Genomic DNA, 15,018 nt, shown 5'->3' with positions numbered 1-15,018 from the left:
TTGGGTTTGAACATCGGCTCTCCCACTTCCCTGTTGAATGACTTGGGGCAAGTCCTTTCCCTTCTCTGAGACTCAGTTTCCCCATCTGTAAAGCAGGGCTAATTTAACACTACTTATCCCGCAAGCTCTCCGAGGAAAATGTATTAGTGGTGGTGACGTCAGGATTCAAACTGGGATCTCTTGACTCCCAGTCCAGGCTTCTTGCAACCATAGTGTTGCCCCTAGAAGTCTGCTCCTGGGGACCAGGGCCTCTTGTGTCCCTATTTGGAACCTCAGAGCAAGGTGACTCCCTAAAGCTGTCTCTTTGTCTGAGACTTGGGTTCACCTCACAGCCCTAGGAGGAGAAAAGCAGACAAGTGCTGGATAGCAGCAGAGAAAAAAACAGCTGGGGCCCAAGGAACACTTACCCCCACCCCCAGCTCCCTGAGGGATGGGGATGTTGCTCAAGTACTTGAAGAGGCAGAACATAGGGTCAGTTCCCCCGGCCCTGACATCATCATCATCACTATCAGCACCATCATAAATAGCATTTATATTGAGCTTCCAGGTCTGCCAAGCACTTTACAGATATCTCATTTGGTGCCTGCAACAACTTTGGGAGGTAGGTGTTATTATTATTCATTTCATGCCTGGACTTGGCTTGGCTCTACCATCCACCTGATGTTCTATTTTGTCTCCCTTGGCCTTAATTTCCCAATCTGTGAATTGGGGATAATCTGTGCCTTGTGTAAGATGGCTGAGACATAAGAGTCTGTGCTGTTGAGGAAGCCTGGAGTTCCTAGCCCACATAATTCCATTCACCCAAACAACCATTTATTAAGCTCCTACTCTGTGTAAAGCTGCAGGCCAGGATCTGAGATGATAATGTTTCATATCTAAAAGGTCTTCCTTCCAAGTTCTCTGTTTGATTCTCTACCAAATCCCTACCAAAAGGGAAGGACAGGTTTCATTCATTGTCCCCATAACCTCTTTCCTCAGGAACAATGCCTGGAGAGCCAGGATTTACCCAAGATTACCTAGGGAGCTCTTGGCTGCAGAACCAGGACTTAGATGGATGTCTGCTGATGGCAGGTACTCTTCAAGGTGCCCCAGAGATGTGTCCTAGAATATTTTACAGATGGGGAAACTGAGGACCAGTGAGTGACTTGCCCCAGAAGGCATAGCAGATTAGGAGCAGAGCCAGCACTAGGATCCAGATCTCCTGAAAAGAAGTCTGGGGCTCTCCCTACCTCCAGAGGCTTATTTTGTGAATCTGAAGACCAGGAGTGGAATGGAATATACCCAGGCTCCTAGATGAATCTAACAGACAGAGAAACTCATAATCTTATAGCAGGAAGAAACCTCAGACTCAGAACACATCTAACTCAACTCAACCTGGTAGAGGGATCTCCTCTACCACATTTCTGACATGGGGCCATTCATTCAGCTTCCATTTAAAGGGAAGCAGACCTTAGTTTGGGAGGCAGCCCCTTCATGTGGCTTCTAGGACAATACTCAAGCTACTGCTTCTATCCCAGGGCTGGTAGGAGGGAATAAGCATTTATGAAACACCTACTATGTGCAAAGCTAAGCACTTAAATTTCATTGGATCCTCACAACAACCCTATGTGGTAGGTGATATTATCCTAATTTTCTATTTGGGAAAACAGGCAGAGAACAGTTAAGTGAATCGCTTAGAATCAGTAAGTATCTGAGATTGGATTTGAACTCAAGTCTTCCCGACTCTAGGCCCAGTGTTCTAACTACTGCACCACCTCACTGCCTTTTCTGCAGACGGAAGAAAAGATGTGCTGAGTTTCCTTCTACTTTCCCTCTCTCCCCTTTCCTCTCCCTACCAGCCCAAATCCTCCCGCTTTCTCCAAGGTCCAACGTAATTTTCAGCCCTCCCAGCTCTCTCTTTCCACAGTACTTAGAAGGCGTCAAAACCATCTCTACAGGTCTGGCTCATCTTATTTTCCCAACCACCAGGCAAGGATAGTCTCCTTCCCATTCTCCAGGACCCAAAACCATGAGGAACTAAGTACTTGCTGAATAAATTAGAATTTTAGGTATGGGAGGACCTAGAGTCAATCAGTTTCCATCTCCAGCCTCTCCTAGAGCTCCAGAGGTGTTCACACAGATCCACCCTCTCCTCCAAACCTCCTGACCTTTCTTGATCCCCATCCCCACCAAGTAGCAAAACCCGTCCCACTCCTAAAAAATCGAATGAAAGCTTAGTATGTCAGCACCCTGATCTAGAAGGCAGGGAATCCGGGCACTACTACTAATTAGGTATCCTCAGGCAAGTTTCTTGCCCTCTCCGGACCTTAGGTTTCCTCTGGGTAAAACAAGGGGTATTGTCAAGACAGTCTCTGAGGGCCCTTCCATTTCTAACATGCCATGATCCTATGATTCAATCCCTCTAGGACCAACCATGAACCTCTGATGATGTTCGACGAAGGCACCACAGATCACCAAGAGACAGCTGCTCCACAACTCAACAACCCCCCACCTCCATCCCAATCTCTGGTTCCTGAAAACCAGAATGACTGGTAGTCACCTTCTTCTCTTCTACCATTACCCTGACCAGACCACTTTGGAAAGAGACTAATGTGTCAGAGTTGCCTTACCCACGTTCCCAAAAAACATGGAAAAAAAATCCCTGCGCTGCCTTCCTCACCACCACTGTGTCTGTGGAAATGTGAGCTGTAATAGTAATGACGCTAGTCTAACCTGAAGGACTAGGTCAACCTTCCCAAGTAATATGGGCCCAGTTTAAGAGTGGCCTTCTAGAGACAGTTCCTCAGTTCAAAGGAGTGATTCCTCTTTCAGGCACTGCATCTAACAGGCCGGGAAGCTGTTAGCTACCTAGAGAGATAGTCCTTGCAACATTACAGCTAAGATCCCACAGAAAGGGACCTAGGCAACCAAGAAACCACCTTTTGACTGGTAACTCAGTTTCTCCCTTCTCCACTCTCTTCACCAAAGGCCTCTTATCGCCCTATCAGACAGAGCCCCAGGGGCTGGCCTACTATCAGGTGGGACTGGCTCTAAGGTAGGGAGAGGAGTAGGAGTCAAGCAAAGAAGGCCCAGCCCTGGAGGGAGTAGCGGGTCAGGGCCAGACAAAACTGGAAGGCTCCAACTCTTCCCCACCCCCAGCCCAGAGCAGTCTTCAATGGCAGCCTCTTTCCTTCAGTGCAGTACAGCAGGGAGAGTGAGAGATTTTGAATCAAAGGAGTCAGAGGACCTCAGTTTGAATCCTGTCTCCTGGCCTTTTAGGCCTCGGTTTCTTCATCTATAAATTGAGGAAATTGGACTTGATGATGATAATGATAATACTAATAACAGCCAACATTTAAATGGCCCTTTAAGGTTGGTAAAGAAAAAAAAAACACACACAACGAATATCTCCTTTATCCCCACAAAAACCTTGATGGGCAAGTGCTATTATCATCCCCATTTTACAAATGAGGAAACTGAGGCACGGGGAGGTTAAGTGACTTATCCAGGATCACAGAGCTGCTAAGTATCTAAGGCTGGATTTGCTCTCAGGTCTTCCTTAGCCCAGGTCCTGAGCATTTTCCACTGTGTCACCTGGATGACCTTTAAAGTTCTTTCCAGCTCGATATCTATGGTCCTTTTCCCCACCTTCTTTTGCCCCCAGTTCCTCTGTCCTTCACTCTCTTAGTCAAGCTTTTGTTTGGGAGAAACTCTGCCCTAGCTTTGGATTAAAAATTAACTCCCTTAACTCACACTAGTTTCTGTTCCAGGTGTGGCCTGTTTCTGCTCCTGCAGAATATAAGTGTAGGGGAGAGGGGAGAAGAAGCCAAGCAGCCCCCATCCCCTTTCCTCCAGAGGTGGCAGACACAAAACAGGCCTTCCCTCCTGGTCTAATGGATCTGGGCCCCACCTAGGCTGTCCCATAGCTGCTCAAACTGTCCAACACACAACAGCCTAGACAACCTTCACAGCTTGGCACCTGAAACCTCCATCATCCAGTTCCACCCTATTTGCCCACACACACACACACACACACACACACACACACACACACACACACACACTTCTCCCTCTCCTCCAGCACCTTTGAATGTTCCCAGCCTACTTCCCTGTTCCTCACCGTGTCTTAGTCATTCCCCTCTCCACCTGCTTTAGGAAGACTCAGGAAGTCAATGCTGGACTTCTGAGAACAACTCCAGCCCTAGTCTGTACCAGGTCTCTGAAGTCCTAGCTTCCCAGGAACAGCACACAGAATGACACCATGGGGTAGAAATCAGGAGACCTAAAGAGCTGTGAGACTCCTGGGACAGTCCTATTTCTACCCATTTCTGGGCTTCCAACTCCCATCCTTTGGCAGATTAGTGAAACCTATGAACCCCTTTTCAGAATAATTTTTTTAGGTGCAAAAAATAAAATACGTAGGATTACAAAGGAAACCAACTATAATGAAATAGTTATCAAAATTTTTTTCAAAATATTCTTTTTTAAAAAACACAGGTCTGCTGATTAAGAACCCTTGCTTTAGATGGTCCCTAAGGTCCCTTCCATAATATTCTCATGTGCCAGGATACTTCTGCCTGGTCCCTCTCCTCTCCCTTGCAATTCTCTGGTCCTTTGGGCCAGACTGGACCACATGAATGTAGGAGCAAGTATATTTTTTGGAATGGCAAAGAGTTCAAAGTATAAAGAGATGGGTCAGCCTAGAAAAGCAGCTGCTGAGAGAAGGGATACCAAAAACCCTTCATTCCTCATGCCCTGCCTCTCCTGGGCTCCTACTTCCTTCTTCCACCCAGTCTCCCTGCCTCCCTTCCCTTCCCTGGGCCCTAACTTAGCCCAGATTCTTCTCAACTTCAGAGAGCACTGTTGACAGGACCCTCACTGAACTCAGGCTAGCAAAGCCAATACGACATAAGCACAGAAAAAAGTCATCCACAACCATATGTGTTAAGTATACTAGAGAGAAGCCAAACAAGGTTTGATGTGAGGGCAAAGGGGGAGGGGAGAGGACACAAGAAGCCTTCATCTTTTACCCCACTGTGCACAGCAGAGGACCTAGGACACAAAAGGTCCTTAAATGTTCAGTATTTTATAGATCATGGCTCATAGGATGTAGAGTTAGAATGTAACACAGAGACCATCCAATCCAAACTCCTCATTTTGTAGTTGGGGAAACTGAGGCCCAGAGAGGGAAAGTAACTTGTGGAATCCAACTGATGAGGTTGAGGTAGTGTCTGAGCTGGGATTTAAAGGATGGGAAGAATGTCAATGGGCAAATATTGAGGGGAGGGGATGACCTAGAAGGTTAGGATCATCCTATCCCAATTCCCTCTCCCCCTCCTTATTTCTTGGCTAATGCTCCCTTCCCAGATAATTATTTTGTCTGGATTTTGTATTTAATTATCTGTCTTCATCCAGATAGTCTCTTCTCCTCCCCATTAATCTAAGCTCCTTGAGGGCTCTTTTTCTGTCTTTGCATACCTAGCACCTAAAACAGTTTCTGGTGCAAGAGGCATGTATTGTTGAATTTAGGACTTGGGACTGTCAGAAGACTAGGGGAGATAAGGCTAGAAAGGAAGGGTGGGTCAATTTGTATAAGGCTTTGAATACCAGCCTAATGAATTTGAACTTTACTTCCAGCGCCACAGGGAGGTATGAATAATAGCTCAAATTCCCATTAGGCCTATAAATCAATACAAAGTCATTTGCCTACAACAACTTTTCTGAGACAAGTAGAATGAGTGTCATTCTCCCCATTTTAAAGATGCGGAGACTGTGTCTCAAGAGCCCAAACCCACCTCTCTTCACTCTAAGTCCATTGAGTTTTCTACTATGCCAGGCTTTCTCGTTTCAAAAACTGAGGTTTTTGAGCCAGGGGAGTGAAATGATCACAGGACTACATAGGAGCCTTCTTAGGGGTCCCTCCTACATGAGAGAGTCGCTACTACTGCTATGTGAGGGAAAAGATAGCCACATCAGGGAGGCCAGGGAGGCCAATTTCCTTTTGCCTCATACTCCAGAGTAAAGATAACCTACCCTAGTACACCTCCAACTCAGACCTGCTAGAGGATCTCAAAGCACTCCACAGACTCCACCTCTCTCCATCACTAGGAATTTGTTTTTTTTGGAGGTAGAGAGATTATTTGCCTAGGTGTGAAAGGAGAAAAAAAAAAGTCACTGGCATTAGAGCCAAAAACCCAAAGACTGAAGTACTGGGAAGAGTCCTAGGCCAGGAGCCAGGAGACCCAAGTTCCCATATGGAATCTGCCACTGCCTTCCTGAGTGACTTTGAACAACTCCCTTCCCCTGGCTGGGCCTCCATTTCTCCATCCATAAAGTGAGAGGGTCAGATTGAGAGGTAGGATGTTGCCCTGGAAAGAACAATGGGTCTTGAATCTAATCACAGGACCTGGGTTTGAATCCTGACCCTGCCTTTACTACCTGGGTGACCCCTGGGCAAGTTCCTAAACCTCTCTGGGCCTCAGTTTCCTCCTCTGTAAAATGAGAGGGTTTGACTAGATGATATACAAGGTCTTTTCCACCTCTAACACTATGACATGATGACTGGACGATATCATTCAGCTCTATTTTATCTCTTTGGTCCGTTACTTAAAAATTTAATTTAAAAAAAAACAACTAACCAAGATGTATTTAGGAAAGAAATGCTTGACTAAAACTTCTCATCCCCAAACCCTCTAAGAGCTTCTTACAGTAATACCAAAGGGCTTCCAATTCCTGCCCTGAGCAACCCAACCTTACTCGACCCCATAACCAGCTCAGGCCTCCAGCCCAGACTACTCTCCACCCTTCTGATTTCTAATCCCAAAGAAAGAAAAGGAGAAAGGGTCAGTCACAAGCAGGTTTCTGTCATGAGGAAGAAGGATTAGATTTATTCCAGATGACACCAGAGGAAAACTAAGACCAGTTTGTAAAAAGCAGTTGGGGGTGGGGGGTGACAAGGGAATATAATTGTGGGGAGGCAAATTTACTAACTCACATACATTTCTGTAGCTTTCCTCCCCATAGGTTGAGGTGTTGGAAAGAATACTGGATTTGGAGTAAAAAACCCAAACACCTGCCTTTTGAATTCAGCCTCTGCTGTTAGATGCTAAGGCTTTAGCAGAAGAGAGCTAAGATTCCTCTGAGCTAGAAATTCTCTAAAGCCTCCAAAATCTACTACAAAGGTAGGTAGCACAGGCATCACTTTTCCCACAGTATTTAGAAGGCAAAACGGAGATTTCAGAGAGCCTGGAGGCCTTAAGTCATGTGATAATTGGCCGGTAAGTCTGAGAAGGGTCTGGAACCCCAGTGGAGGAGATTTAAATTTAGAACTGCAAGAGATCTTTAATGATCTAGATCAACTCTTTCATTTGACTGAGGGAATGGAGGCCCTGAGGGAAAGGGACTACCTAGAACCACCCAGGTGGCAGAACTAAAATTCAAACCCAGTTCCTTTGAGCCCAAATCAAAGGTTCCCACCCCCTACCCCCCACCCACCCACCCATGCACAGTATGCTCCTCCTCTTATTTCAACAAGAAAAAGAATGAAAATAAGAGTTGTACCAAAAAAAAAAAAAAGCTCAGAATGGGCTACCCCAAGAGATAATGGGCTCCCCATCACTGCAGGTCTCCAAGGAAGAGATTCCATAACCACTTCGTCAGGAGTGTTACATAGGGGCTGCCTGCATCAGACAAAATATTAGATTCACTTTGTGGCACTGTGAAAACAAGGAAAACTGGACTGCCGGTCAAGGAACCTGGGTTTAATTCCCTGATCTGACACTCTCTGGGTGACCTTGGGCAAGTCTCTCTAGGCCTCAGTTTCTTCATGTGTAAAAAGAGAGGACTGGACTAGATGGCTCCTAAAATCCCTTCAAGCTCTGAGTCTGTGACTATATGATTACCTCTACAGTGCCTTCTAGCCCTGAGATTCTACAGTTTTAGACGAGAGGGAGGGAAGAAGAGAAGGAGCAAGGAAGGAGCACGGTTCTCATTTGAGTAACAGAACAAAATGGTTTGGCCCAAACACTGACAAGACAAAATGTCTCTTCTAATTCCTTCCTGGGGCCTTGAATATTCCTGAGGCCAGGGAAAGATGGGAGGCTGGAAAGAGCCTCAAAGAGATGCTCTCCTGTTTTAAATGAAGACATTCATGAGGAGAGTTACCTCAGCTCCAATCTCCTCCCCCTCACCCCTCCTCCATAGGCCTGGCAGAGGAGGCAACTTTGGAATTGATAACAGAACAACCTCCCCATTCACCAGCTAGGGTAGAAGAGGGAAGAGACAGAGGCTTCCTTTTCATCAGGGGCCCAGTCCCCTCTCCTGGCCAGGGGACCCACAGGACAAAGGCCAGGTACCCACACACCCAGCACCCCCACTGGGCTCCACAACTATTCACAGGCATCGGCTAATACCTCCTGAAAGTAACACCAGACAATGGCTGTAAACAGAGCAAGCCAAACAAACTAGCTGTGCCACCGGACCAGTACCTCCCTGTCTATGGAACCTTGGTTCCCTCTGCTGCTCCATGAAGGGGCTAGACTCTACATTCTCAGACGTTTCTTCTAGACCTGAAGTTCTATAATTCTTTGATGCTAAAGTGTGGGGGCACAATCGCTGAGCATAGTGAGAAGGTGAACAGAGAAATGAAAGCTCAGTGAGGGTGGGAGGGATTATTTGGGGATGCCTTCCAGGAGGGAACTTGGCTGGGGCCATCCATCCTTCACAGGAGATGGAGTTCATCTTTGACAGAAGGCACCAAGGACAGCTCAGGTTGATCCCACAAGGGCTGACATCCCTTCTACGAACTGGGCTCAGTTCTGAGGCAGGGCAGACAGAGGAAACCCCCAAAGAGCCAAGCCCAGGGGAGGCTCAATTTTGAAGAATCGATCAATCAATAAGTGCTTAATGAGGCATTTACTACATGCTAGGCTCCGTGTAAAGCCCCAGGGATGCAAAGAAAAATCAAAAACAGTCCCTGCCCTCAAGGAGCTAATATATTAACAGGCAAGACAAAAGATATGTAAATAGGTATAAACAAGATACATACACATCCAAGATACATACATCCAAGTATGTATTCAAAGTAACCTAAGAGAGGAAAACACTAGAAGCTGGGAGGGGAGGGGTGGGGGACTGGGAAAGACATCCACCCTAGAGCTGAGACTTAAAGGAAGCCTGAGATGTTAAGAGATGGGGAGGGAGAACATTCCAGATATGCAGACAGCCAGTGCAAAGGCAGAGATGGGAGAGGGAGGATCTGGCATGAGGAACACCAAGTAGTCTAGTATGGCTGGAAGGAGGGATAGTAAAATAAAAGAATACTGGAAAGACAGGAAGGGGCCGGGTTGTAAAGTGTTTTATATGCCAAAAAAAGAGGCGTTTATAGGGAGTCACAAGTTCATGGAATAGTAGAAGGATATGGTCAGACCTGTACTTTAGGAAAATCAGGCTGGCAGCTGTGTAGGAGATAAACTGAAGAAGGGAAAGGCTTGAAGTAGGGAGACCTGTTCAATTCGGAGGCTATTTCATATAGTCCAAGAGAGAGGTGAGAGTCTGAACTAGGCAGAGTGGAACGATTCCCTCAGAGGGAACAAGGAAAGCACACAGACCAGACAATCATAGAGAACCAAGGTCCCGGAATCCAGACTCTAGATTGCAGGATCTAAAAAGTGAAATATCAAAGAAGCTCAAAGAAGGATTAAATGCTAGGCAGCTCCCATTTCCATAGCACTTTGGGGCGTACAAAGAAGGAAGACAGTATATTCTCCTCATTTAAAGAGGAAAAATGACTTGTCCCAGTCAGACAGCTAATGTGTGCTGAAACCAGAATAGGAACCTTGGTCTTCTAACTCCAAGTCCAGTGGCTCTGGGGGAACAGTCTCCGAAGGCTTCCAGGAAAAAGGGAGGGCTTAAACAGGCTTTGAAGGAAGGGTAGGAATGAGGAAGAGGGAAAGGACAGAGAACGAATCTTCATCTCTGTTGGAATCTCCTCTTGCAGAAGAGATCTGGCCTGAGTCTCCCCACACTCTCATCCTTCCCTTCTTTTAGGCAGACCTAATTGGACCACTGATCTCCCAGACATTCAGAAACATAAAATCATAGATTTAGAGGTGGACCTTAGAAGCCATCTGGGGCAACCACCTCATTTTACAGATGAGGAAACTGAGGCTCAGCCTCTATTAAGTGACTCACCCAAGGTTACACAGCCAGAATGTCAAAAGTGGGATTTCAGCTCAGGTCTTCCTGACTCCAAGTTTATGGCTCTGCCCATTAGACCATGCTGCCTACTTGATGGGAACCTCTTATTTGGCACTGTCCCTCCCCTCACCTACTTCAAGGGCCAAAAGGGATCTGGGTAGGGGTGGATAGGCAATATACTACTGGGATTTCTGTCCTACCCTTTCCTGGGGATTAATGGGGATAAAGGTGGCAAGCAGGTATGCCCTGAGGTAGATGGGTGGAAGGAAGGACTGGAAACCTAGCCTTAGAATCTGGCCATCAGGGCTTTGGGATCCAGAACTAATTACGAGTGGGTAAGAAGGGAGGCCTAGGGTGTATGAAGGGGAGGAGAGGAACAGCATAACCAGGAAGCTGGCTGAAGCAACCACTGAGAAGAAAGAAAGAGGGGTGGCTTCACCCTTGGCAAACAAAAGCTGATATGGAAGGAATCCTAAAATCAAAATGTTACAGCTACCAAAGGCTCTTAGTAATTAGTTAGTCTAACCCTCATTTTAAAGGACCTGATGCAATGAAAAAATCTTTAATATGGAGTCAGAGGTCCTGGGTTTGAATCTCTGACTACCAAGTGACCTCAAACAAGTCAATTAACCACCTCACTTTCCTCATTTGTAAGATGAGAGGGTTAGATGAGATGGTCTCTGATGTTCCTTCAGACTCTAGTCTAGAGCTAGGATCCTATGATCCTATGATCTCCTTGGGCCTTAGTTTCTTCACTTGTAAAATTGGACTAGATGACCTCTAAGGTTCCTTCCTGCTTTAAATCTAGAATCAATCTCCCAACTCCCAGACCAATGCCCTTCCAACACTTCTCCCAACAAAACCAGCAGACATAGAAACAGAGACTCTACTCTTAGAGTCACACTAGTCTAACCAGTTCCTAAGCATGAATCCTCTCTACAATATCCCCAATAAATGGTCATCCAGCCTCTATTTGAAGACATCTAGTAATGAGGTACTCCCTGCCTTCTAAGCCCCACATTTCTTGGTTGGACAGCACTGTCTTCTTAAGAACAGTTGCCTTCTTGTGACTTCTACCCATTGAAAAATGCAAAACTAATCTAGTCCTTCCTCCCCATGACATCCCATTAGATACTTAAAAAAAGCTATCATGTCCCTTCTAAGTCTTCTCTTCTTCAGGCCTAAACAGCCTCAGTTTTTTTAAAGTTTTTCATAGTGGCATGGGTTTGAGTCCCTTTGCTGTACTCGCTGCCTTCCTCTGGGTAAGTTCCAATTGATCCAAGTGCCTTCTTTAAAATGGTCCCAGAACTGGATGTGACACTTCAGATGGAATCTAACCAGGGTAGAGGACAAAAAGACCACGACCTCCCTCATTCAGGAAATGCATCTATTAATGTAGTCCAAGCTCTTTGGGCTTCTAGAAAACTCCCCCTATCTTTTCCAACAGGGATTTTTATCTAGGGAGACTACCTTGATTCTATGTATACATGATTTTTTGAACCTAATTTAGGACTTTACATTTATCCCTACTCAATTCTATCTTATTAAATTATTCTAACCCAGAGATTCTCAAACTTTTTTTTTTTTTGCATGGACCCCTTCAGCAATCTAGGGAACTCCAAAGATGCCATTCTCAGAATCATGCTTTTAAATACATAAAGTAAAACACACAGTATTGTAAAGAAAGTCAATTATATTGCAATACACTTATGAAAGTATTTAAAAAAAAAGTTCACCGACCCCAGGTTAAGAACTCTTGGGCTATCTTTTTTTAGACTCTGACTCAGCTATCCAATGCCTTAGCTCTCTATCCTAACTTCCTATCATCTGCTAATCTGCAAATGTGTGTTATCTCTGCTCCTGTGAACTCAGCCCTGTGCTAGGTGCTAGTGAGAAGTCCAAGAGGTGAACAGCCTCCAGGAATCTCTCATCACACAAGGTGAGACCTAAGTGCTGGTTAGCAAAGGTAGTTCAGATAATATATGCTCAGAAGTGCTTCTGCGTGGGATAGCCAAGATTTCACGGAGCAGAAAGAATTTGAGTTATGGAAAGTTTGCTTGAAACTCAGAAGGAAAAACAATTCTGCTCAGGGTCACATAAAGAGGTGGTCAAGCCACCCCAGACTCTTAGCCCACAATAAATTTCAGGGGTCCCAGGAGAGTGAAAAGGGCCCAAAAATGACCTCAGGAACTCTATTAGGTTGAGGTGACTGAGCTATTCTGACATACACATACCCTGATCACAACCCACGCCCAGACATAGACCACAACTGGAACCCCACAACACAGACTCCTTTGGGAAACAAAGCATTCCAGTGTCAGAGATGGGCACATCTTTAGAGACCAGAGTCTAACTCTCTCATCTTACAGAAGGGGAAAGTAAGACTCAGAAGGGAAAAAGATTTGCTCAAGGTCAAAGACTTACTTAGTAGCAGAACTAGGACTAGTGCCCAAATCATTCTCCCCTTAACCTTTTTGTGCCTCAGTTTCTTTAACTATAAAAAAAAGGAGTTGGACTAGATGGATTAAGGTCTCTTTCTGCTCTAAATCTAGGAACCTGTTATCCTAGGAAAGAATAACATACGAAAAGGTCACCAGGCCCTGCTTAATGCTCATCCATGCTTAATGCTTAATGCCATCCATGAAGTTTTTTCTTTTCCTTCCAGAGTACCTCCTTGTCCAGATGAACATTTAAATGATTACAGAAAGCATACAAGTTACAACAAACACACACATACCCAGAACTCCCTCATCTAGAGAAGAGAATTCCATTCTAGCAGCCTCAAGGGCCCCAGTAATGTAGGGGAAAGGAAGCTTGGGTCCTGAATTCTTCCCAGGCACCTTCCCTAACCTGAGGCCAACTCAGCACAACTGTGGCCAACGAGGCAAAATGCCTCCCCTTACATAGACCTACACACGCAGATGTCATGCTATCCTTACTGATACTGGCATTATATACACACAAAGATCCACCATATACAGATATATATTCCTTATACACAAAGACACATATGCCTTCAAAGATATACCACTCTCATCCCTTTCAACGTGGAAAACGGCAGGGAGGGGATTCTGGGGATGGGAGGAATGGGAACACTGGCCCTTTAAGAGGGCGAGTCCCACTAGGTCCAGGAAAGGTGACCGCAGCCCCAGAGCTAGAACCCGGCCTGGGGCCAAGAGCTAAAGGAGTCCCCCAACCCAAAATCCCAGTTCTTGCCCCTTGCAGGGAGAGGGGGCGTCCAGTAGTCACCTGCTCTGGCTGAGAGGCGGGGCCCCTCCGTGGGCGGAGCCCCCGCAGGTGTAGGAGTAGGAAAGGCCCCCCTATTTCCCCACCCCACCCTGCCCCACCCACATAAATGATTTCCCCCAAGCTGGGCAGCACCCGGCCCGAAGCCTGCGCCGCTAATCCCCGCCCCCGAGAGTCTGCGGGGTCTCCCTGAGGGGGCTCTGCAGCCACCTCCACCAGCCCCTCCTACACAATCCCCAAATTCTAAAGCCGCTGAGCCCGCTAAGCCTTCCCATACATACAGCCCACCCCAAACCTCCAACGCCCACCCCCACCAAGCGCACTGAAACCGTCGGCTGGGTCTCCCAGAGGGGCCCTGCGGCTGCCTCCCCCAAAGCCTACCCAAACCTCCAGACACACGGTTCCCAACCTCCCTCCACAGCCACCGCCCTCCCAATGATTTCCCCCAAAGCCCCCCAATCTCTCAAATCTTCTACCAGACCCCAACCACCTCAGACAACCATTGCGCTCCTGAAACCTTCTAGCATCTCCTTCCTCTCCCCTCCCCTACAACGTCTTTCACACCCACAGCTCCATAACCTCCGAGCCCCCCAACCTCTCACCGATCCCCCCTCGCAACACATACACCGCCCATCGGTGCGGAGACAAAGCCACATACACACACACACATACGATCACACGGAAACACACAAGCTGTCACACACAATCACACACACACACACACACCCGCTGGTTCTGAAAGAACTGGGTCCGGGCTTCCGGGGGGGCAGCCCCCCAATCCTGGGTTTGGGTCCAGGCCTGTCACCTCCCCATCTCTGCGGCTCGCATCGCCCCCTCCCCCCCAATGGAGCCTGGGCCGCCCCTCGCTGTGTCTTAAGAAGGAGGGTGCGGGGAGACGCCCCGGGGGAGGCGAAGGGTGGGGGTGGGGAAGCTGACCTGTCCGCGGTCCAGCCTCAGGCTGTCCAGCGTCCGGGACAGCGACGCTCCCGCAGCGACTCGGGCCGGAGGGACCCAGGCTCCGGGGCTCCCAGTCTCGCCTGCGCTGCGCAGAAATGGCCCGCCCCGTCGGTGCGCAGCGGGCCCCCCCACCAACTCCCTCTGCCCCGCCCGCCGCGCACACCCCCGGTCCCCCTCCCCCCGCGGCCCCGCCCCGGACCCTCCCCCCCCGAGAGCCGGGTAGGCGAGCGCAGGCGCCGAGGAACTGCGGCGGCGGGGCCCGGTCCTGGCCAGGAGTCAGGGGGAGGGAACGGGACCCGAGAACCAACTGGGGAGCTGTCTGCGCCCCTGGAGAGCTAAGGCTCCTAATCCCAGATCCCTAGGCGCTCCCTCTAGCTTACCTGGGCTGGGAACGCACGGCAGTCCTAGGCTTCCGGCTGCGAGATAAAGAGAGCCAGAGATTCAGCCCCAGCGGGCCCCTCCCTCCTTTTCTGCCGCGCCCCCCTTTCTCGGGGAGGGGGGTATCCTGTTGGCCTTGCCCCGCCCCTTCTCGGGTAAAGCCCGGGGGATCCCCAGCTCTGGCTTGTGGCGCGTACGATGTAGCTCCTTGCCCCGACCAGTTCACAATCCGGGACCAGGCCTTCCACAGACCCATTGGAG

General features: G+C 48.0%; 1 protein-coding gene across 1 annotated transcript in view; it reads right to left on the bottom strand.

The window, feature by feature from the left end:
- Positions 1-14,540, bottom strand: part of EPB41L1 (erythrocyte membrane protein band 4.1 like 1) — a 104,671-nt gene extending 90,131 nt beyond the window's left edge. The window contains exon 1 of the mRNA XM_036748891.1: positions 14,359-14,540. The gene's annotated coding sequence lies outside the window, so the exon portion shown is untranslated. The remainder of the gene's footprint in view (positions 1-14,358) is intronic.
- Positions 14,541-15,018: the final 478 nt, after the last annotated feature.

This window comes from Trichosurus vulpecula, chromosome 3 (assembly GCF_011100635.1).
Source record: "Trichosurus vulpecula isolate mTriVul1 chromosome 3, mTriVul1.pri, whole genome shotgun sequence".
Taxonomy (NCBI): Eukaryota; Metazoa; Chordata; class Mammalia; order Diprotodontia; family Phalangeridae; genus Trichosurus; species Trichosurus vulpecula.
Note: the sequence above shows the minus strand (reverse complement) of the source record. Positions and strands in the feature narration are given on the sequence as shown.